General features: G+C 39.7%; 1 protein-coding gene across 1 annotated transcript in view; it reads left to right on the top strand.

The window, feature by feature from the left end:
- The window catches only part of HMCN1 (hemicentin 1), a gene marked incomplete at its 3' end in the record, with an annotated part of 484,864 nt that overhangs the window by 8,023 nt on the left and 453,841 nt on the right, over positions 1 to 23,000 (top strand).

Here is a 23,000-nt window from a genome sequence, read left to right as displayed (position 1 = left end):
AATGAAATGGTATGGTTAGGATCTAGTTAAAAGGTATTCTTAGTATTATGTTGTGGGCTCTGATGAGCAGGTATGAAGACATGCAGTTGAGTACAGAGAAACTCATTCTTTATTTAAGCTGAAACTGTACTGAGGATTTGGAGTCACCCTGCCACAATATATAGCCAGACCCTCTGGTAGCAACCAATCGGATTGAACCCATGTTTGCCACCCAAAGTTGACCAATTGCAGGACCGGAGACGTCCTGTCTGGTGATATTCCAAAAGCCCAGTACATAACACCCCTCCCTCCTAAGATCAGGCTATAATACCCTTAACAATAGTCAAGGCTTATTAATCACTCCCAAAAACCAAAATACTAAAATAATAATAAAACAATAATAAATGTAATGCTTTGTTAAGCCAAGGTAGTTAGAATGACATTACGTGACCTTTATAGACGTGCCTTGTAGAATGGACTACAATGTGATTAAACAATGGATAAAATAGCTTGTCAATGCAGTATAACTACAAAGAGATAAAACAACATCTGAGTGAACATGCTTGACAGCAGTTACAATTTACCCCCAATTTCTGTAGGTAGTGGTACAATGTCACAACATTACACATCACTTTATTTTACAACATAGTCTGTAAGATATGTTGGGGGTTTGTGTAGTCTGGAGGAATGCCTTGGAGTTCCAGTCACTTTGTGGTCTACCAGCTTACCCGGTGGGCTGGGTGGACCCATGTCCCCTTGTGCTCCATTGTCCAGGGGAGTTGAATTGCTCTGGCTGGCCTCTCCAGAGTCAGACTGTTTAGCAGAGTAGGCACAGCAGTCGCTGAGATTCGGCTGGTTCGCCTGGTCAGGGGTCGCATGTTGCACTTCTGAGCTGCCATGTTCCTCCTCGGAATCAAGTTCCACTGAGAAAGGAAAACCCTGGTGGTTCTGGTGTGAGATGGCTTGGGCGCCAGCTTGAGGACTTCGGGAGGGACTTGTGTCATAGTTCTCACTTAGTGACTGTTCTGGAAAACTTTTCCTAAGTTGGTCAATGTATCTTCTGACCAGTCGCCCTCCCTCCAACCCCACTTTATAAGATAGGGGTATGGATTCTTTGATCACCTGACCAGAAACCCACAAGTTTCCAGGCCCATAGTTCCTGGCCCAAACCCAATCACCTATTTGCAGCCCCCTCGAGGGTTTTGGTCTAGAGACTTTGGATGCCACTCTGTCTGGATGCAACCTGTCCAGTTTAGTAATTAAGCGCCTTCCCAAACGAAGCTCAGCAGGACTTTTACCTGTAGCTGTGCAGGGTGTAGAGCAGGCATGTCAAACTGCTGGCCCGCGGGCCGGGGGCATCATGATGAAACCGCGCCCTCCCCATTGCTGGCAATGGGGGAAAAGTCATGATACATCACGCGACGTCATGTGATGTCGTGAGTTTGACATGCCTGGTGTAGAGTGTTGACAGAGCAAGAAATCTGCCAGTCTATGATGCCAGTCACCTGTGATGATGTGCTTGAGTGCCTCCTTTGTTGTCCTCACCATGCATTCGGCTTGTCCATTCAAAGAGGGGTGAAATGGTGCAGACGTAGCATGTCTGATGAGGTTAGCTCTGAAAAAAGCCTGAAACTCAGCAGCAGTGAATTGAGCCCCATTATCAGAAACCAAAACATCAGGCAACCCGTGAGTTGCAAAGAGTTTTCTCAGCAAGTGGATGGTCCTAGCAGTAGTCATATTAGGGACTGGAACTACTTCCAGCCATTTTGAGTGGCTATCCACTATGACCATAAAAAGCTGTCCTTGAAAAGACCCAGCAGTCTATATGAACCCTGGACCAGGGAGTATGTGTTTCCTCTCACCTATGAACTGGGGCCTGAGACATTTCAGGCCTAGACCTCTGGCAGGTATAGCAACCATGGACTTGATCCTCCACAGCCTTATCCAGGCCAGGACACCAAAGGTAGTTTCTAGCTAAGGCTTTCATCCATACAATGCCTGGATGACCTTCATGTAAGGATTGTAAGACTCTGTCCCTCAATGATGTGGGGATAATGACTCTGTTGCCCCATAAAATGCAGCCCTTATGTGCAGACAATTCATGTCTCCTGACAAAATAACTTTGGAAATCAGGGCCTGGACTTTTTTCCAACCAGCCCATGTATACCCATGACAGTACTCTGCTCAGAATTTTATCTGTGGCAGTCTCAGCAGCAATATCCCCAGCATGGAGGGGAAACTCAGGCAAGTCCTGAATGGACAATATTTTAGCAGCAGGAGCTGGATCAGGATCCATTAGTGGCAGTGGTAGTCTGCTGAGGCCATCTGCATGGCCCATTTCCTTCCCAGGTTTGTGAATTAACTGAAATTTGTATGCAGACAAAAATATAGACCATCTCAGCATTCATGGAGATAATATGTGGGGAGTTTGCTTATCTGTTGTGAATAGGCCCAAAAGGGGTTTGTGGTCAGTGTAGACAGTGAAATCCCTGCCATATAAATAATCATGAAATTTTTTAACTCCAGCAACTATGGCCAGGGCCTCTTTGTCAATCTGGGTATAGTTGCGCTCAGCAGAGGACAAAGTCCTTGAGTAAAATGCAATAGGGACCTCTTTCCCATTTTTCACTATGTGGCTTAAGACTGCCCCCACCCCATAGGGAGATGCATCACATGCAAGACATACAGTTTTAGATTCTATGTAATGAGTTACAGTGGACTTTTCTGATCGAAGGGCTTTCAAATCCTGGAAACTTTTTTCATGTAAGTTAGTCCATTTCCAAGGGGCTTTTTTTGTCAAGCAGCCTGTGGAGGGGCTCTGCTATTGCTGCTTTATGAGGTAGGAATGTGTGATAAAAGTTTAGGAGACCCAAAAATGTTTGCAGCTCTCCTTTTGATTTGGGCCTAGGAGCCATCTTAATGGCCTTCACTTTTGAATCAGTGGGGTGAATACCATTAGCATCAATGTGGAAACCCAAGAATTTTATTGATGAGACCCCAATACTACACTTGTTCTTCTTTAATTTGAAAATTAAAGAAAATGCTTCCGGTGGCAACGCGACGCTGAAGACAGCCATCTCCGGGCTGTCCGCTCCGCAGCTTTGTTGAATTACTGAAAACAGCACTGATCAGCTGTTTAGGTGATTCAGAAGCCCCCTCCCTGGGAGAAGAGGAGGGGGTGAGGCCCCAGGTAGGGGTTGAGCTCTCCGGGGCTGCCTGAGCTTTAAGTTTGGGCGGCTGAAGGATCGAGCCCCCCCCCGAAGCCTGGGTTTGCTCCGGGCTGCGCAGCGTCTCTGCTCCGTGATTTTTGGAGCAGAGCCAAGCGTTAGCAACCACCCCTGCCAGAAGGAAAGACTCTTGAGTATGAAGACGCAGGCAGAGCAGTACAGGAGGTCAAGGTGAAGTGGACTTTTATCTTTACTCTCTAGCTCAATGGACTTTATGGCTTTAAAGTGAAAGTGCGCAGCAAGTGAAAGTGGGGGAAGATGGCGACTAAAGCTTCCAAAGTTCTCCGGAGTGCGGGGGCTTCCCCGGTGCAACAGACTTCGTTGCAAGCTTTGCTTCCTCCTGCACCTGCTCCAGCATTGACGCTTAAGGATTTACAGGATGCCTTCAAAAAGCATTCACAATTAATGTCAGATATGATGGAAAAGCTGGAGGAGAAACTGGAGGAGAAGATGGAAGAGAAGTTTAGAGCAATGAGGGCAGACATCTTGCCTGCAATTGAAGGTGTGGCTGTATGTGTGCAATGCTTGGATGAAAAAATGGAGGATCTTAGTCAAAGGAATTCTATATTAGAAGCAAAAGTATTAGAGAATGAAAATATAAGGGATAAAATGGATGGAGACTTGACCCTCGTCCAGTGCCATCAGATGGAGTTTGCTATCAGAATCAGAGGCTTAAAAGAGAATCCTAAAGAAGATTTAAAGCAGTTGGTCTCCGAGGCTTTGGAAGAGGTACTGGGTCAGTCAGCAGCTGAAATTGAGGGAAGTATAGACAAAATCTTTCGAGTGAACTCATGGATTGCAAGGCAGAGGAAGTTACCTAGAGATGTGGTGGTTTACTTTACAAAGAGAGCAATTAGGGATGAAGTTATCCAAGTTGCTTATGATACTAAGTTTGTGGTTGCTGAGCAAGAAGTTTTGGTCTTAAAAGAGATTCCTCCAAAGATTCTAAGGAGAAGGAAAGATTTTGCCTTTTTAGCACAGGAACTTAAGAAATGCAACATCAAGTTTAGATGGGAGATTCCAGTGGGCATGGTGGTGATGCACGAAGGTAAAAGACATCGTTTGGTCACAGTGACTCAGGCACGTGATTTTTACAGTAAAGTTTTAAAAGCAACCCCTCTACCACTTTTGGAATCTGTAAAGGGAAATGGCGAGGGAAAGCCTCAAGATGCTGAAGGAATACAGATAGAGGAGAATGGTGCTGGAGGGGATCAAATTACAGTTTCATCGGCAGCTGTTGGAGAGCAGAGGATGACGCGTGCCGCCTTAAGACGAGTGAGACAAGAGCAAGAGCAAGATCAGCAGAAAGTTATGGAACCTCCAAAGCGTACTTACAGTGAAGCTGTGGGAGGGGCGCGGCCTAAGGAAGTTAAAGGGGTCCTGGCAGACGTGCTCCAGAAGCTTCGGGATGCCAAGAATGGCGACTAAGTTCTTAACCTGGAATGTTAATGGATTAAATTCACCACAGAAGAGAAAGAAAGTTTTTCAATATTTAAAACAATTTAAGACTGATGTTATCTGCTTGCAAGAAACGCATATTAGGGTTATGGACCAAAAGTATTTGTTGAACCCAAGGCTGGGCACGCAATTTATTGCTTCTGCAATAAATAAGAAAAATGGAGTGGTTATTTATGTCAAGAATACTCTGACAGCGGAACTAATTGAAATAGATAAACAAGGAAGATATGTTATGATAGATTTGCTGTTAGAAGGCAAAAAAACGCTTTTAGTTGGACTGTATGCTCCTAATCAACAACAAACTGATTTTTTTAGTTTACTACATACAAAGATTACCCAGTTGGATTATAAATCTTTTATTTTTATGGGAGATTGGAATGGTGTCCTGGATGTACAGCTGGACAAATCTGGTTTTTTTAAGCGTGCCCCGAGTCATGCTAGATTGCCTAAATCTTTTTTTGAAATGAAGGATGATCTGGAATTGCGAGACATTTGGCGAGATACACACTTACATGAAAAGGATTATACTTTTTTTTCTGATAGACATCAATCTTTTTCTAGGATTGATTTTATATTACTGACTAATGATTTTTTTTCTAGGACTAGGAAGATAAAGATTTGTGCAAGAACTATATCTGACCATAGTCCAGTCTGGTTAGAGATCAACAAGGACAATAGAGATAGGTGCTCCTGGTGCGTAAATGAGAATTTGTCTAGAAATCAGAGAAATGTGGCAGAATGCAAAAAGCAGATGAAGGATTTTTTTGAAATTAATATGAACAAGGATACTTCTATGGACATGGTTTGGGATGCTAGCAAAGCCTATATGAGAGGGGTGTTAATATATATGAATAATAAATACAGACGTAATTTGGAAGTTAGGAGGAAAGAACTGGAGAATGAAATTAGGGAAAAAGAAAAGGCCCTAATTTTGAATCCATCAGATGCGAAGATTAAGGAGGTTATTAACTTGCTAAGAGGACAATTTGATAAGTTGATGGCTGATCAGGTGGCAACTAACTTACGGTTTGCTAGGCATAATACTTTTTGCAATGCCAATAAACCAGGTAGGTGGTTAGCCTACAGGTTAAGGAAAAAACAAAGGGCTTCTAACATAGATAAAATTGAACACAAAGGAAAGGTTGTGTTTCAACAGGATCTTATCAAGGAAGCCTTTGTGGATTTTTATTCCAAATTATATGTTAAGGAGAAGATTAATGAAACAGATATTGATGTATATTTGAAGAATGCTAGCATCCCAGTTCTCACACAAGAACAAAAGGAAGAGATTAATCAATTGATAACAGAAGAAGAAATTTTTTTAGCAATTAAGCAATTGAAGGTGGACAAAGCGCCAGGCACGGAGGGACTGACTGTGGTCTATTACAAAAATTTACAATTGGAGCTGATAAAGCCATTAAGGGAATTGTTTCAGACAATTCAGAGGGGAGGAAGGGTGCCTCCGTCTTGGAGAACTGCTTTTATTTCTTTGATTCCGAAGGAAGATCAGGATGTCACCCAAGTAAGAAACTACAGACCAATATCACTTTTAAATACAGACTACAAGATATTTGCTAAGGTGTTAGCTAATAGATTGATGAGGGCTTTGCAACAGATGATTCATGGGGATCAAACTGGGTTTATTAGTGGTAGACAAATGAAAAATAATGTGAGGCATATAGTTGATGTGGTGGAGTTTTTGGAAAGGAACAACCAGATCCCTGCGGCGCTAATCTTTCTAGATGCTGAAAAAGCTTTTGATCAATTGGATTGGCAATTTCTGATGAAAGTTTTAGATAAAATGAATTTTGGGGATAAATTTTTACAACCAATTAGGGCATTATATCAAAAACAAACTGCCCGAATAATGGTAAATAATAGCCTGACTGAAGTATGCAATATTGAGAAGGGCACAAGACAAGGGTGTCCGTTATCACCTCTATTATTTGTTTTAACATTGGAGATATTAGTGATAAAAATACGGAACTCAGAAAAAATTAAGGGTATTCAAATTAGAGATCAGGATTATAGATTGAGGGCGTTTGCAGACGATCTGGTTGTTACGGTGACCCAGCCAGAAAACTCTGTTGTGGACCTGATGGAGATAATAATGCAATATGGGAAGGTTTCTGGATTTAAGGTTAATGTACAAAAAACAAAAATTTTAGCCAAAAACATGACAGCATCGCAAAAGGCCCTTTTAGAAGGATTAACTGGATTTGAGATTGTTAAAAGGGTTAAATATTTGGGGGTGTATTTGTCACCCTCCAATGCAAAGTTATATAAAAATAATTATGAAAAGTTATGGGGAAAAATTCAAAAAGAATTGGAGAGCTGGGAAAAATTGCAATTGTCTTTACTGGGAAGAATTGCAGCAGTGAAAATGAATGTCCTGCCTAAATTTTTATTTTTATTCCAAATGATACCGGTCCTTAAAAAAGACTCTAATTTGGAAGAATGGCAACGGGGTATCAATAAATTTGTGTGGGCAGGGAAAAGGCCACAAGTTAAACTTAAGATTATGCAGGATACTCGTGAAAGAGGTGGTCTTAAAATGCCTAATCTTAAATTATATTACGAAGCTGCTGCGTTGTCAGGAATAAGTGACTGGATTAATTTGACACAAGGGAGATTATTAAATCTTGAGGGCCACGACTTGTTATTTGGCTGGCATGCATATTTGTTGTATGATAAGAAGGTAGATAATGTGTTTAAAGTGCATATTTTAAGACAGGCATTGTTGAGAGTCTGGAAGAATTATAGACATAAGTTAGACTACAAGATGCCGTTGTGGGCAATCCCGAAACATGCAATAGAAAACATAAATGTTGGCTTCAAACATGATGTGACTACGTATAAGGAGATCCTAAGCTTGGAAAGGAACGTCTGGTGTTTGAAGCCGTACTCATAGGCCACCCGTGTATCTAGAGGACTAAGTAAGGTCATGAGGGTGAGGGTCATGTGTTGTTTCAAAAGAAATAACCAGACAACAGTGTATTCGTTTTTTTGTGTTGTTGTTTTTTGTTTGTTCTTCTGGGGGAAGGGGTGTTATGTATATAGATGTATATAGTTGGGTGATCATATTAGCAGTGGCCACTGACAACACCAGGTAGTGCTGTACTGTGACAGGATTGGCTGGACCGCGGACGGTGGGAAATTCAGATAAAGGGATTGGCCTGGGGTGTACCTGGCCAGGTATATAAGGGGTCAGGCAGCCCTATTGTTCCATTTCAGTCTGACCACAATTAAAGAGCTGATATGCTGCACTCATCTGCCTGGTGTCTTTCCATGCGGTCCACGCAGTCCAAAACCCACTACTCAATAGTTACAATCATTAATCACAAGTTACAAACAACAATTGGTAAATCATAGGAAACCAATAGGAGAAAACACTAGGAAAGATGAGAAGATGAGAAAAGATGAGAAATGAGATAGCGATAGAAAGAGATAGAAATGGGAATCAAGTGTTCAGCAGAATGATGGCATGGGGCAAAAAAACCCAAAACTATATGTCTGATTGTTTTGGCATGCAATACTCTATAGCAGCATCCTGAGGGGAGGAGTTGAAACAGTTTATGTCCAGGATGTGAGGGGTCTGTAGATATTTCTCAGCCCTCTTTCTGGTTTGTGCAGTATACAGGTCCTCAGTGGAAGGCAGGCTAGTTGCAATTGTTTTTTCTGCAGTCCTAAGTCATATATGGGTGAACATCTGAATTTTCTTCTGTCCACGGACCATTTTAGCTAGGTCATTTATTGAACCTGAGAACTTTTGCAAGTGATCATGTAGTTAGCCCTATACTGGGAAAATACAGAATTATTCTGTCATAATTCTGTAATTATTCTACCAGAGATTTAATGTAGCTGAAAAGAACAAAGGACTACAACATTTGGTCTTGGTGATATACATTCCCAAACTCTTGAATACAATCCCAGTGTTTATCTAGACATTGCTGCTCAATTATAATATTTATTGTGATAAAAAGAAAAGTATTAAACATATTGCGGATTAATTTTATGACAGCCTGTTTTCAGATTTTGGAACATCAACTAAAACAATGACAAGAACAACATCATGGCAAATGAAGATAATACAGCTCTTTGATGGAAAAAAAACAAGCTGTATTAATGTTTAAGGAGTACATTGGCTAGAATGCAATATTGCAGGTTAATTCTGCCCACTGCCAGGAGTTCAAGCTGACTGGCTCAAAGTTGGCTCTGGCTTCCATCCTTTAGTAAAATGAGGATCAAGATTATTGGGGGCAATATGCTAATTCTGTAAACCACTCAGAGAGTGCTCTAAAGCACTATGGAGCAATATATAAGTCTAAGAGCTATTGTTATTAAGTAATTTTTTAAAAAAACAACAACAACCAAATTTGAGATTTACTGAAGCTTGAGTCTTGTTGAACCAACTGGCCTTCACTTAACATTCATGAAATGATGAATCTAAATCATATAAATCAGAAGCTCAGCTATTTATCTTTTACTGTGATACTGCCTCTTATTTGTGCTAGGTTGCATTCATAATTTTGCATAAAAATTAATCAGCAGAATCAACCTGTCATTGGAAAAGGCAATATTAAAAACAACAGTGGAGGACCATTTTACTTTCCCAAGACAGCTGGTTTCACTCATATTAAATTGACAATATTGTTTGTTTGTAGCATATAAAACTTAACCCAAACAAACCAGTATCTAAGTCTATTCTATTTGAAGGGGAAAAAATTACAAACCAGCTTGCAATACAAAATGAATTAATTATAATTCATCAAGAAATTCACTCCTATGCCATTATATATGTTAGATAGATTAACAGCTAGGATGTATGTGATACAAGCTAATGATGTTTTTAGTTTAGTTTCTGATTTTTCTCTTCTAATTTTACATGTCAATATTATATACATATACCTGTAACTCAGTATAATGTTTTATGTACCTGGTAAAATGAAATGCCTTTCATCTAAATCTAAATTGTTACAAATTTGTTTTAAGGTGCCCAGAGACAGTAGTGCTTTAGTAAAATTATGAGCACAGGCATATTGTGCATATTGTTGTATATTAAAATTTTATTATGTCAATTTTATAATTATGTTATGCTTGGAGGACTACATTCTCAGAAGATATAAATTAAGCATATTTTAGAAACTCTGAGATCATCCTTGACACAAACACTATCAATAAGGAATGTTTAAAAGGCAAGGCTGGAATTAATTTTTACTCTCTATTGTTGAAACATTCAGCAGTAGTTATCTTCTCATCCTATAAAAAATGGTCCACTGGATTCAATGGGATTCAAATTTTGGTTTGCCAAATTGTCAGACTGCAATTGTAAAACAATCAGAAGTAATCCCAAAAGGACTGTTAGAAAGACAAAATTATTATTTTTTTGTATTGTGTTGTATTGCGTTATATTGCATTGCATTACACTGCATTGTACAATACTACATTATGTTACATTACATTACATTGTTATAATAGTTTAAAAGCATTCTCTATTAGCATGGAGATTGTGGAAGGTGACAAATGATGAAATGAATATCAAGCTATCATGATGCTAACTTAGAACACATTTTTAGCACTTAACCACTTGTGAAACCTTCAAATTCTGTCAATGCTTCTCTCCACCTGGTCAAGATTAATCCATGCATGTTTACTGAGCAGTAGATTTCATATAGTCAAGTAGGCTTGGCTTACCAAGGCAATTGTATGGAATTGTAACATAATTGTAGCAGTAGCAAGTGGTTAACCAGAATAGCTGTGTAATTAGTATAAATGCATTTTATGATCATACTGTATATTCTGTCTGAATTATAAATTAGTCAAGAAACCATTGATTCATTTGCTATTCAGCATTGAGTTTCATATCTACTACTTTCAAGTATTTTTTCCCCCAAGGTTGTTTCGTTTGCTCAGAATCTCCTCCTGTCCTATGGAATCTTAGTGCACTTTGGAAGAGGATTTTTGATCCTCTTCTAAGAAGACATACTTGGTCCATGAATAGTAACTGGGAGATCTAGAAGGTCTCACAGTTAACCATGACAAAAAGGAATATGGCTGTAAACACATTATAAGGAAAAGTTTGCCTGCTGTAATTAATTTCATGGTTCAACTGGAAGAAAATTGGAAAGTCACTGATTATAAAAGATTTAATCCCTGAATCAGATAATAAATCATTAACAGGTAGAATCTTTAGTCAGGAAAACTTAGTGGGGAAAAGCTTCAGTGGTTGTGCTGTGAACACGCAGTTTCCTTGGATTAAAAATTCTGAGTTTTGTGAATAACAGTCTAGTAGTGCTTCATGCTCCTTCTTTGTGGATGCTTGCAAAAGACTGCAAGGATTGTGCCAGGAAACTATATGAAGTTGCTGATACATACATAATATAAATGTGCACTTAATATATCTTAGGGAGCTACCTTAACACAGTCATAATGCAACAACCCAAGTCATTCAAACGCACTTTGAGAATACGTTGTTAACAGTTTTCAACATCTCTAGTGCCACAGGGCTGAGAACAGAGAAACAATATGTTTTCTTTCCAGAGCTCATGCTTTGGAGTGGAGAGAGGGGGAGATGGGAATCTCATAGTTTCACTCCATATAAAAGAGAAAGAAAATAAATTGCGTGCAATTTACTTGTTCAAATTCTTGTTTCATATATTGTTCAATTGTCCATGTGTGTGCAAAACAAATCCATCCAAGCAATTCCTGTGAGAGAGAACCACAAAATCATCATGCCAATTTTCCCTTTGAGGTATCTGACTCCCAGGAGATAGAAAGTGAAATGAGGTATAAATCAATGCACCATGTATGATCAGATCATCCCCAAGTTCTGTGGACCAGTAGCATTTCAAAAGAGGCTAGCTGAACTTTGGTATCAGATATTTCAGAAATGAGTCATAAATAATTAGCATTCATTTTGACCTGTGAGAATATAGGTCTGGAGATACTTCTGAACTGTTGCTGAAACCTCATATGGAAAAGTCTAAGATCTTCACTTAGTCATATCATTCTGACTTTTAAGAATTATGAAGGCTAAACTACCCAGCTTCCCAATTCTCCATATAACGGAAGGTCCTGTGCAATATTTGTGTCAGGAGGATCAACTAAAGGATGTGGGATATATTTTGGATTTACTCATGTTTTTTCTGGCACAATTTTCCACATCCTTCCTTAAAAACTAGCATAAACCCTGCTTGAAAGTTGGAACCCAAAAATATGAATAATCCTGATATTATCTAGGAAGAAATGTAATAGTTTAAGACATATTTCTGACTTAGAACCACTTGGTACAAAGATGTAATCCTGGTCAGTTGTTGTTGTTTAACCTTCAATGAACTTTGAGAGAAGAGAGATCTTTTCATAAGAAGGGCTGTAGTGTTATATTTTTTCTATTACTGCAGTAGGAATAAAATTGTTGTTGTTAGTTGCGAAGTCGTGTCCGACCCATCGCGACCCTATGGACAATGTTCCTCCAGGCTTTCCTGTCCTCTACCATCTTCTGGAGTCCATTTAAGCTCACGCCTACTGCTTCAGTGACTCCATCCAGCCACCTCATTCTCTGTCGTCCCCTTCTTCTATTGCCCTCAATCTTTCCCAGCATTAGGCTCTTCTCCAGTGAGTCCTTCCTCCTCATTAGGTGGCCAAAGTATTTGAGTTTTAGCTTCAGGATCTGGCCTTCTAAAGAGCAGTCAGGGTTGATCTCCTCTAGGACTGACCGGTTTGATCGCCTAGCAGTCCAAGGGACTCGCAGGAGTCTTCTCCAGCACCAGAGTTCAAAGGCCTCAATTCTTTTGCGCTCTGCCTTTCTTATGGTCCAACTTTCACTGCCATACATTGCAACTGGGAAGACCATAGCCTTGACTATACGCACTTTTGTTGACAGGGTGATGTCTCTGCTTTTTAGTGTGCTGTCTAGATTTGCCATGGCTTTCCTCCCGAGGAGCAAGCGTCTTTTAATTTCTTGACTACAGTCCCCATCTGCAGTGATCTTGGAGCCCAGGAAAATAAAATCTGTCACTACCTCCATTTCTTCCCCATCTATTTGCCAGGAATTGAGAGGGCCGGATGCCATGATCTTGGTTTTCTTAATGTTTAGTTTCAACCCAACTTTTGCACTCTCCTTCTTCACCCGCAACAAGAGACTCTTCAGTTCCTCTTCACTTTCTGCCATTAGAGTGGTATCATCTGCATATCTTAGGTTGTTGATATTTCTTCCAGCAATCTTAATTCCAACTTTTGACTCCTCTAGCCCTGCCTTTCTCATGATGTGCTCTGCATATAAGTTAAATAGGCAAGGCGACAGTATACAGCCTTGCCGGACACCTTTCCCAATTTGGAACCAATCAGTGGTTCCGTGTCCAGTTCTCACTGTTGCTTCTTGGCCCGCATATAGGTTTCTCAAGAGACAAATAAGATGTTCTGGTACTCCCATCTCTTTAAGAACTTGCCACAGTTTGTTATGATCCACACAATCAAAGGCTTTAGCATAGTCAATGAAGCAGAAGTAGATGTTTTTCTGGAACTCTCTAGCTTTCTCCATGATCCAGCGTATGTTGGCTATTTGATCTCTAGTTCCTCTGCCTCTTCGAAATCCTGCCTGTACTTCTGGTAGTTCTCGATCCACATACTGCTGGAGTCTAGCTTGTAGGATTTTAAGCATAACTTTACTAGCATGAGAAATGAGTGCAATGGTGCGATAGTTTGAACATTCTTTGGCACTGCCTTTCTTTGGAATTGGAATGTAAACTGATCTTTTCCAATCCTGTGGCCACTGTTGAGTTTTCCAAATTTGCTGGCAAATTGAGTGTAGCACTTTTACTGCATTGTCTTTTAAGATTTTGAATAGCTCAGCTGGAATACTGTCACCTCCACTAGTTTTGTTGTTGCTCAGCTTTTCTAAGGCCCACTTCACTTCACATTCTAGGATGTCTGGCTCAAGGTCAGTGACCACCTCATTGTGATTATCAGGGACGTTAAGCTCATTCTTGTATAGTTCTTCTGTGTAATTTTGCCATCTCTTCTTAATCTCTTCTGCCTCTGTTAGGTCCCTGCCATTTTGGTCCTTTATCATGCCCATTTTTGCATTAAACGTTCCCTTCATCTCTCCAATTTTCTTGAAAAGATCTCTGGTCCTCCCTATTCTATTGTTTTCTTCTATTTCTTTGCACTGTTCATTTAAGAAGGCATTCTTATCTCTTCTAGCTATTCTCTGGAATTCTGCATTCAATTGGGCGTATCTTTCTTTTTCTCCCTTGCCTTTTGCTTCCCTCCTTTCCTCAGCTATTTGCAAAGCTTCCTCAGACAGCCATTTTGCTTTCTTGCATTTCTTTTTCTTTGGGATGGTTTTGGTTGCTACCTCTTGTACAATGTTGCGAACCTCTGTCCATAGTTCTTCAGGCACCCTGTCTATCAGATCTAATTCCTTAAATCTATTTGTCACCTCTACTGTATATTCAACGGGGATATGATTTAATTCATACCTGACTGGCCTGGTGCTTTTCCCTACTTTCTTCAGTTTAAGCCTAAACTTTGCAAGGAGAAGCTCATGGTCTGAGCCACAGTCAGCTCCTGGTCTTGTTTTTACTGACTGTATAGAGCTTCTCCATCTTTGGCTGCAGAGCATATAGTCAATCTGATTTCTGTGTTGACCGTCTGGTGATGTCCATGTGTAGAGCCGTCTCTTGGGTTGTTGGAAAAGAGTGTTTGCTATGACCATCGTATTCTCTTGACAAAATTCTATCAGCCTGTGCCCTGCTTCATTTTGTACTCCAAGGCCAAACTTGCCTGTTATTCCGGTTATCTTTTGGCTTCCTACTTTAGCATTCCAATCCCCCATGATGATAAGGACATCATTTTTTGATGTTAGTTCTATAAGGTGCTGTAGGGCTTCATAGAACCGGTCAATTTCATCCTCTTCAGCACCGGTGGTTGGGGCATAGACTTGGACTACTGTGATATTGAATGGTTTGCCTTGGATTCGAACTGAGATCATTCTGTCATTTTGAGGATTGTATCCCAGTATTGCTTTTCCTACTCTTTTATTGACTATGAAGGCTACTCCATTTCTTCTGAGGGATTCTTGCCCACAGTAGTATACCTGATGGTCATCTGAATTAAATTCACCCATTCCTGTCCATTTTAGTTCGCTGATACCTAAGATGTCGATGTTCAGTCTTGTCATCTCTTGTTTGACCACATCCAGCTTGCCTTGATTCATGGATCTTACATTCCAGGTTCCTATGGAGAAAAAATCTTTACAGCATCGGACTTTCCTTTCACCACCAGACATATCCACAGCTGAGCGTCCTTTCGGCTTTGGCCCAGTCGCTTCATTCTTTCTGGCGCTACTAGTACTAGCCCTCTGCTCTTCCCCAGTAGCATATTGGACGCCTTCCGACCTAAGGGGCTCATCTTCCAGCGTCATATCGTTTTGCCTTTTGGTACTGTCCATAGGGTTTTCATGGCAAAGATACTGGAGTGGGTTGCCATTTCCTTCTCCAGTGGATCACGTTTTGTCAGAACTCTCTGCTATGACCTGTCCGTCTTGGGTGGCCCTGCACGGCATAGCTCATAGCTTCATTGAATTACGCAAGCCCCTTCGCCACGACAAGGCAGTAATCCATGAAGGGGAGGAATAAAATGCTATTGTTCAATTATTCATTTGTAGCACATCTATAGTATGTTGTGATGGTTAAATCTGGAAGGCATGTCAAGGGAACTGAATGATTCTTAGAACTTTATACAAGATGTTGATGCAATTGGGAACAATGAGCACAGGGCCCTTAGGTTTAATTTATATACAAGCAAAACTATTATAGAGTCAGATAAAGTCACATATAATTTCAGGAAAGAAAATTTTAGAAAAAAATTGGGGAATTAATAGAAAAATAGAAGAAGTATTTTAGAAGAACATCATACTAGAATGCTTGCTATATGTCAAAGTTACACCAATAGAAATAGATTCAAAACTATCGCCAAATTAAAGGTGTCGTCAACATAATGAACAGAAAACAAAAAAACAAAAAAAATGACAAATGCTCAAATAGAGAGAACAAAAAGACAAAAGACATTTAATGAACATTTCCATTTTTGGAAGATGTTACTAATAAGAACAACAATCAGCATAAAATTAAATAATCAAAAGCCAGGAAAAATCAATGAATGAAGCTCAGTGTGCATCCGTGCATTTGCATATGTCTTGGATGTAAAAGACAGGGAAGATATCAGTGCCTGAATGGATATTTTCAGGGAAGTAATCTGAAGAATTGAAGTCAACACTGCAGTTTTCACTGTTAAGTTCTAGAAAAGGCCACTGCTTCTCAAAAATAGCATTGATGACCTGAACTAAGTGCTGGAAAGACAATCGAAATCATCAGGAAGATGAAATGATTCCATTATAATTAAAATTACAATGCATGGGCCTTTCTTATTTAGAGGGGGAAAAACAAACAAGAGTAGACATAATAAGATGTTCTGCAAGGATTACGTGCTATTGCTTTCCTGTCCTGCTTGTGAACTTTCCATTGGCATCTGATTGCTACTGTGGGAAGCCAGTGCTGGAGTACAGAATTCTTCTCACATTCTCATGTTAGTTTATTTAGGGATTAACGTGACTAATTGATAACATTCCTCAGTAACAAGTATCAGATTATTATAATACTGGAATAGAAAAAAGATTGCAGCAGCTGTGAGCCCTTTGTGCAGAGGACAGATAACTACTGGGGTATTTATGATTGCATATTGTCTGCTTGAAAGGCTGTTCGCTTAAAGGGCTCTTCCAGACAGCCATACTAAAGTGTTATCTATCAAGCTTTGAGTCAGAAGAAAAGTAGGCCAGCATAAACTACATTTCTCACATTATTGCTCTCTTTTCAGCAAGAGTAATAAAATTGAAGAAGGGTGCATTGTTATATACCTACTATAGGCCAATATAATGATAATTATTGATGAATTTGCCAGCTTTGTTTTTCCTGCCTCCTGCCATTAGGAAGACAACTACTGGTCATTTTCCTTAACATTGAGCAAGGTTGGTGTGGTCCAGTGCTTTAACTACCTGACAAACTGCCAGATTAAGAGGTTACAATGTGCAAGTTCAGGTGTCTATGCAGCAAATTCCCACCTCTGTGACCTATATGCCAGGCTATTTATGCACATGAATTTAGTGTTTTTCTGAAAGAATACTAAATCTGGGTCCAAAAATACCCTGACTGATAGAACACAGATAGAAAAAAGATAGGAGGTGAAATGGGAAGCAATGCTAATTACTAAGTTTCATCTTCTGGTTGTTATTTTGTGGGTGACAATGGGGCATGGGGGTAGCTGGTTGAAGTAGTGAGGCTGGCTAGGGGTTGGGTGTGGAGTGTTGTGCAAAAGCATCAGGATTTCAGAGCTGGTTAGCTACTCCAACTAGGTTGTTTGGTTGTGGGCACGGATCTGGGGAAAGTGAAATATTGTAGGTCTTGGTAAGTGGGGGAGAGAGAGAAAGAGGTAGGAATATTAAGGTTGTGATGGGCATGGGGAGGTATGGTGATAGGCAATGCTCTGGCCATTCTTGGGGAAAGTGACCTTGATATTTAGCACTAATACCCTATTACAGACCTGTCATGGTTCCAATAGATGAAACCCATCAAAAGAACTTCAAGGCAAAAAGTCTTCCTTAAAGAACATTTTATTCAGGAAACAAAGTATTGGCACTACATAGTTGAATCCAAAACTAAATTCCCTTTCCCCAGATACAAAGTAACAAGTTGCAATTCCCACCCTCATGAAGTAGTCATAAATCACATTCTCAAATTAGACTGAAGTGCGGGCTCCCTCTCCAGCTCCTCAGCCTGCCAAAACGTTATCGGTTTGTGTCCTTGAGTTCCCACAAAGCTGCATTATTATTATGGCTAGCTGAGCTCAAGCATTCACCCCACCCCCCCTTCTACATCTGATTTATAAACAGGAGAAAAAGCAAGCTGAAAGCAAAGTAAAAATGGCTGCAATTTCCCTCAGTTATCAGAGCGGGAACATCCATTGTCACAACATTGTGATTTGTCTTTGGTCTGGTCACTGAAGCTTCAATGTCCATGAGTTTCATCTATTGTTATTGGATGCTAAGTCATTCTGTAGTAAGGCCTCCTGTTGATGAGAAGACTGACCTGCCCTGCATTATTGAAACCTGGTTTGGCACAGAGGGGCTATTTCCTCTCTCTGAGCAGTGCCCAGCTGAGTTTCAGGTGTAGCATCAAGCAAGACTCTGGGGGAGGTGTGAGAGATTGTCACTGAGGAGACAGACTTTGAGAGACTTTTTTTTGTGAAGTTGAGTTGCAGGGATCTACTTTTATATCACCCTCCCTGCTATGCAGCAGCTTTTCTACCCTGACTGATCTGCTTGACTCTGTGACTGGGTTTGTAGTGGAATTACCTACGTGTATGGTGATGGGGGATTTCAACCTGCCTTCATTTGGCCTGCAGTTGGAGGTGGCTTGGGATTCATGGCCCTCAAGGCAACTATGGACCTGCTCCAGGTTATTGATGGCCCAACTCACAGTTGGAGAGAGGGTCAAATATTTGTTCTGGTTACTGTCTCAGAGCAGTGATGACACAATCTGGAGTTGGGGGATGATACTATTGGTTCTTTGATACAGACAGATCATTCCCTGTTGGCCTGGGAGTTCTCTGAAGCTATTCTCTACTGCATGGAGGAAGGTCCTATTCAATAATTTCATCCAGGTGATTGATGGAAGTTTGGGTAGTTTCTGAAGCTCTTGAGCTATAGTCACTCCTTGGAATGAGCCAGTAACAGCAGTCTTGGATAGGATTTGTAATCTATATGGACTCTGTATGCATAGATCTTGGAGCACTCCCAGTTTTCAGAGGTGATACAGGAAATGAAATAAGAATGCTTCAAATGCCACTGGAGGAAGGCAAAGGAGGATGTCCAATTAAATGCCTACATTTAGGAATATCTTATGGCAATAAGGATAAGGAAACCTGATTATTTCTCCACCCTTATTGTTTCTACAGATAGCTGCCCATATTCCTGTTTTGGGTGGCCACTCTTTTGGTAAGAAGGGCCAAGGATCATCTGCAGGGTCATTGCAAGGATTATGTTCAGCATAACATAATAAAGTTGCTTGGATCTGCTTGGAGTTAGACTCTATTCATGCTGGGCCTGTAGAGTTGACTGGGACACAGTCTTGCCAATTATCTGGCTTGTGTTTAATATGGTTGCTCCAAGGAAGTGTGTTTGGGATGCTGACCCCTGCCACTTGTCTTCTGGGAAGTGACATGTGATTGGGTTCAAGTGGTAGCAAATAGCTCTCTGTGGGGAGTGATGATTCCACCTGCCTTGAAGGAGGCCTGCCCTATGAAAAAGTCTTCCTCCCAAATATACAGACATTTCCAACCTTCATGGCCTTTCAGAAAGTTATGAAAACAAGATCTGTAACCCTGGAGGGAAAAAATAGGAACAATCCCATAGTCTCTTGGAAATAAATCATCTTATGAACTGCAAGACTGCAGTCAGCATTTCTCATTTTTTTCCAATGGATCCACAACATACTGTCTCTATTAAATGTTAATAAATATATTTATTGTTGATTGACCTAAATAGTTAGATCTTTTTGTCTGTATGTTGGATGTGTAGGATATTTCAGTGGACAATACTGAGTATATAGTTCCACCTTGAAATATCATATGCTGTAGAAGCTTGTGATGAATCTATTTATTAGATGGAGATGTATATGCAATTTTATGATTCATGTCTTGGTCATGCAGCATTCCAATTTACTAATTACTCTACGAGCAAGACATGATCTGCTGCCTTTGCTTCTCCCATTTGGGAGAATGATTAGATAAATCTGAATCAGCTGCCTATCTTATTATCTGAATCTGGAATCCTGCTTTATTCCTCTCCAACAACTGAGGATCTGTACAACAAGATTACAAGATTTGTAAGCCCCATAGAGTCAGAAAGTATGCAAGTTTAATACATTATTAATCAGCAGATTGATATTTTCTTTCCCACTTTCTAGTTTTTTTTCCATGTAAATTTGATATGAGGAATTGGTAACATAATTCTCTAGAGCAGTGATGGCGAACCTTTTAGAGACGAAGTGCCCAAAAACAGACCCTACCCCCACCTTGCACCCCTGCACCGCTCCTCACCCCACTCCGCCCCCTGTTCTGCCCACCTGCAGGGCCACCCACTGCCTCCACAGCCCGTCGCAGATTGCCCAGGTTGCCCAGCAGCACCATGGCAGCTAGACTCTCCGCCTGCGCCCCGCAGCATCAACTACGTGCCACAGGGTGCGAGGGTGGAGTCTTTTCCCCGTTGCCTGGCTGCCATGTCCTTGGCTGCACTGCTCCATGTGAGTGACTCTCTGGTGTGGGGGCTGCTGATGAGGAGGGGGTTGCAGGGGAAGGTGGGGCTGAGGCGATGGTGAACGTGCCCACAGAGAGGGCTCTGAGTGCTGCCTCTGGCACTCATGCCATAGGTTCGCCACCACTGCTCTAGAGTTTCTTTTTTTCTATTTAATAGATTTAGTATTATCTTGGGTACTAAAGAGTTCCACTAGTATTTTCTTAAGAGTCCATCCACTTAATATGGATATAATAAAAGCAAATTCTCTGTTGCCTTGCTTTGTTATTGTTATTAAGAAAACATCATTTGTGAACATTTGCCTCATTAGCATTTGTGAACTGAATACTCATAGACTGTATACTAATAGATTTTTTTAAAAAATTGAGATAATTGCTTTAAACTCTTTGTCCAGATGACATCCATTGTCTTCAAAATGTATTGAGATCCTTGATGTCTACAGATATCAAGATTTATTTATTGAGACCATTTCCTGTTTATCTATTAGAGAGAAGGGATGGTTTCCAGTTTATTTTTGAAATAGAAGGTACAAATATTCTTATGGCCAGTCAAATCTCTAAGCAGACAATTTTATATAGAAATGTGGTAGTGTTTGTTCAGTTGCTTAGGGATCTGTCTAAACAACATCTTGGTTGTGTTAAGTTCAGTTTTGTGGTTTTCCAGTTTAGGGCAACTAGATCATATTCAGTAATATGTTTTAATAGTTAGAAAAAAATATTGAATGTATAATGCCTTTAGCATTTAAAAAGTTTTTAAATTCCCATAATTGGGATAGCTTCATATTTATTTATTTTGCTTAGTTATTGAATCACAGAGTTGTTTGATAAATTGGTACAAAGTTTTTGGCTTTAAATACTGTAGGGTTGATTTGTTATTACTGGTGTTTTTAATTCATTTCTATTGTTCCTGTTAGAATTTAAATTGAATTGTGCATAGTACAATAAGGCAACCTCTAGGCCAGTGTTTTTCAACCACTGTTCCGCGGCACACTAGTGTGCCGCGAGATGTTGCCTGGTGTGCCGTGGGAAAAATTGAAAAGTAATTATAAAATACTTTCTTTGTGTTTATTTGATTCCTATTCAAGAGAATTACTTTATATATAGTCAATATAGGCACAGAGTTAAATTTTTTAACATTTTCTAATGGTGGAGTGCCTCGTGATTTTTTTCATGAAACAAGTGTGCCTTTGCCCAAAAAAGGTTGAAAAACACTGCTCTAGGCAGTATACTGGATCTGATAATGAATGAAAGTTTTGGATATTTTATTAGTATGTGGTGAGGTACTAGGATGAGAAATACAAAATGTTTATGAAATAAAAGAAGAACGTATTTAAGTAAGTAATATGTGTATTTTAGATATGATAATTTTTATGTAGTGAAATAAAGGAAATTTGAGTTACCCGAAACTTAAATATTATGGATATTAAAGGTTAAATTGGAATACTGTAATTAAAAATCAAAAATTAGGTAAAACTTAAAAAGAGGACATGGATATGTATAAGTAAAAATATATTGATAAATGTTTTAATTGAACATGTTATAATTAGAAATGCACTAGTTTAAATATGATATAGCAAATGTTAAGGGAAATAGAGAAGGAATTTTTTGATGATGCAACCTGAGATATTTACTAAATATTTTGTTATTGAACTATTGATTACTCAATCACCATGCTGCTTTCCAAATATTCAAATGTAAAACTGGAAAACCAATAAAATTTGTTTTAAAAAAAAGAATGAAAGTTTTGAGTTAGGGATGCAGAAATACTTTCAGGTCTGACAGCCTCAGAAAACACTGTGTATCTATTCCATTTTTTCCTTCCTTTGCATGTTTTTTTGTGTTGAGACAAAAATTTATGAAAATATAGGGAAAACGAAGAAGCATTATACTTGAATCTCCCTTCTTGTTTGAGACAAGGAAGGAACACAATAAAACCCTGATCTGAGGTAAGCCTAATTGTATATTGATACGTTCATCAACATTATTTGCATTAGAACAGGGGTCTCCAGCCTGCTGGCCACCAGGCCGCAGGAATGGCTGGTGGGTGGGTATGACCTCTTTGCGCATGTGTGTGAGCGCTAGTGTTGCCGCCATGCTTGCACCTGTTTGCTCATGTGCACGAGTGCAAGCACATTTCCCTGCTTCTCCCTTTCCCTCCGGGCCACCTTTTCCCTGGAAAGGTTGGGGGCTCTGGATTAGAAGATAAGAATGTAGGTAAAGTTGTATTATCATTTGTATATGCATTTTACCCAGTCCTCTGGCTGATTTTATTTAATAATTCAAAATAGATATTGCAATTATGGGGGAGTAGCATATATTCTTAAGGTATTAAATTATGTTGCTACAGAATAGTACAGAAGTCCTTTCCCTTGCTCCATATTTTAACACAGGGATGACAAAGTTGTAGTTCTCCAGAAGTCGTTGTTGTTGCTGTTGCTGTTGTTGTTGAACTTCACCTTTCATCATTCTTCTTCCCTGGCCATGATGACTAAGGCTAATGGTGTTTCACAATTTCTAGAGGGCTTTCAAAAACAACAACATGCACATACAGTACTTTTTTTTGAATAATTAGGATCCTTTTGTCCAAAGTCAATTACTATATAGCAGATGTCCTACTGATCCTTATTTAGCTTCACACTTTTTCAGAATACTTGACCTGATGAGATCTTAGTCCATTATTTATTAGATAATCATGATTTGATATCTGCTGTTACTTATAAATAAAATAAGTGACTTTTAGGGAATGGCATTTTGCTTTTTAAGAATTTGGCATAGGAAAATTAAAAAAAAATGTAAAAAAACATTGTTGTACTCTGTATATATTTTCCCACAGTTGGAGAATTGTTTTTGTAGAATTGCCCAATCAAGACCAAATTTCATGAAGAGGCAATCTGACATTATAGCATTTATGTGATTCCGCAGGGTTAGCAAGCAAAAATCTATATTTTATCCCAATTCATTATTGTATGT

This window comes from Vipera berus (assembly GCF_964194415.1).
Source record: "Vipera berus genome assembly, chromosome: 3".
In the NCBI taxonomy this organism is placed as follows: domain Eukaryota; kingdom Metazoa; phylum Chordata; class Lepidosauria; order Squamata; family Viperidae; genus Vipera; species Vipera berus.
The sequence above is the reverse complement of the archived record's forward strand: the minus strand, read 5'-3'. Positions and strand labels throughout refer to the sequence as shown.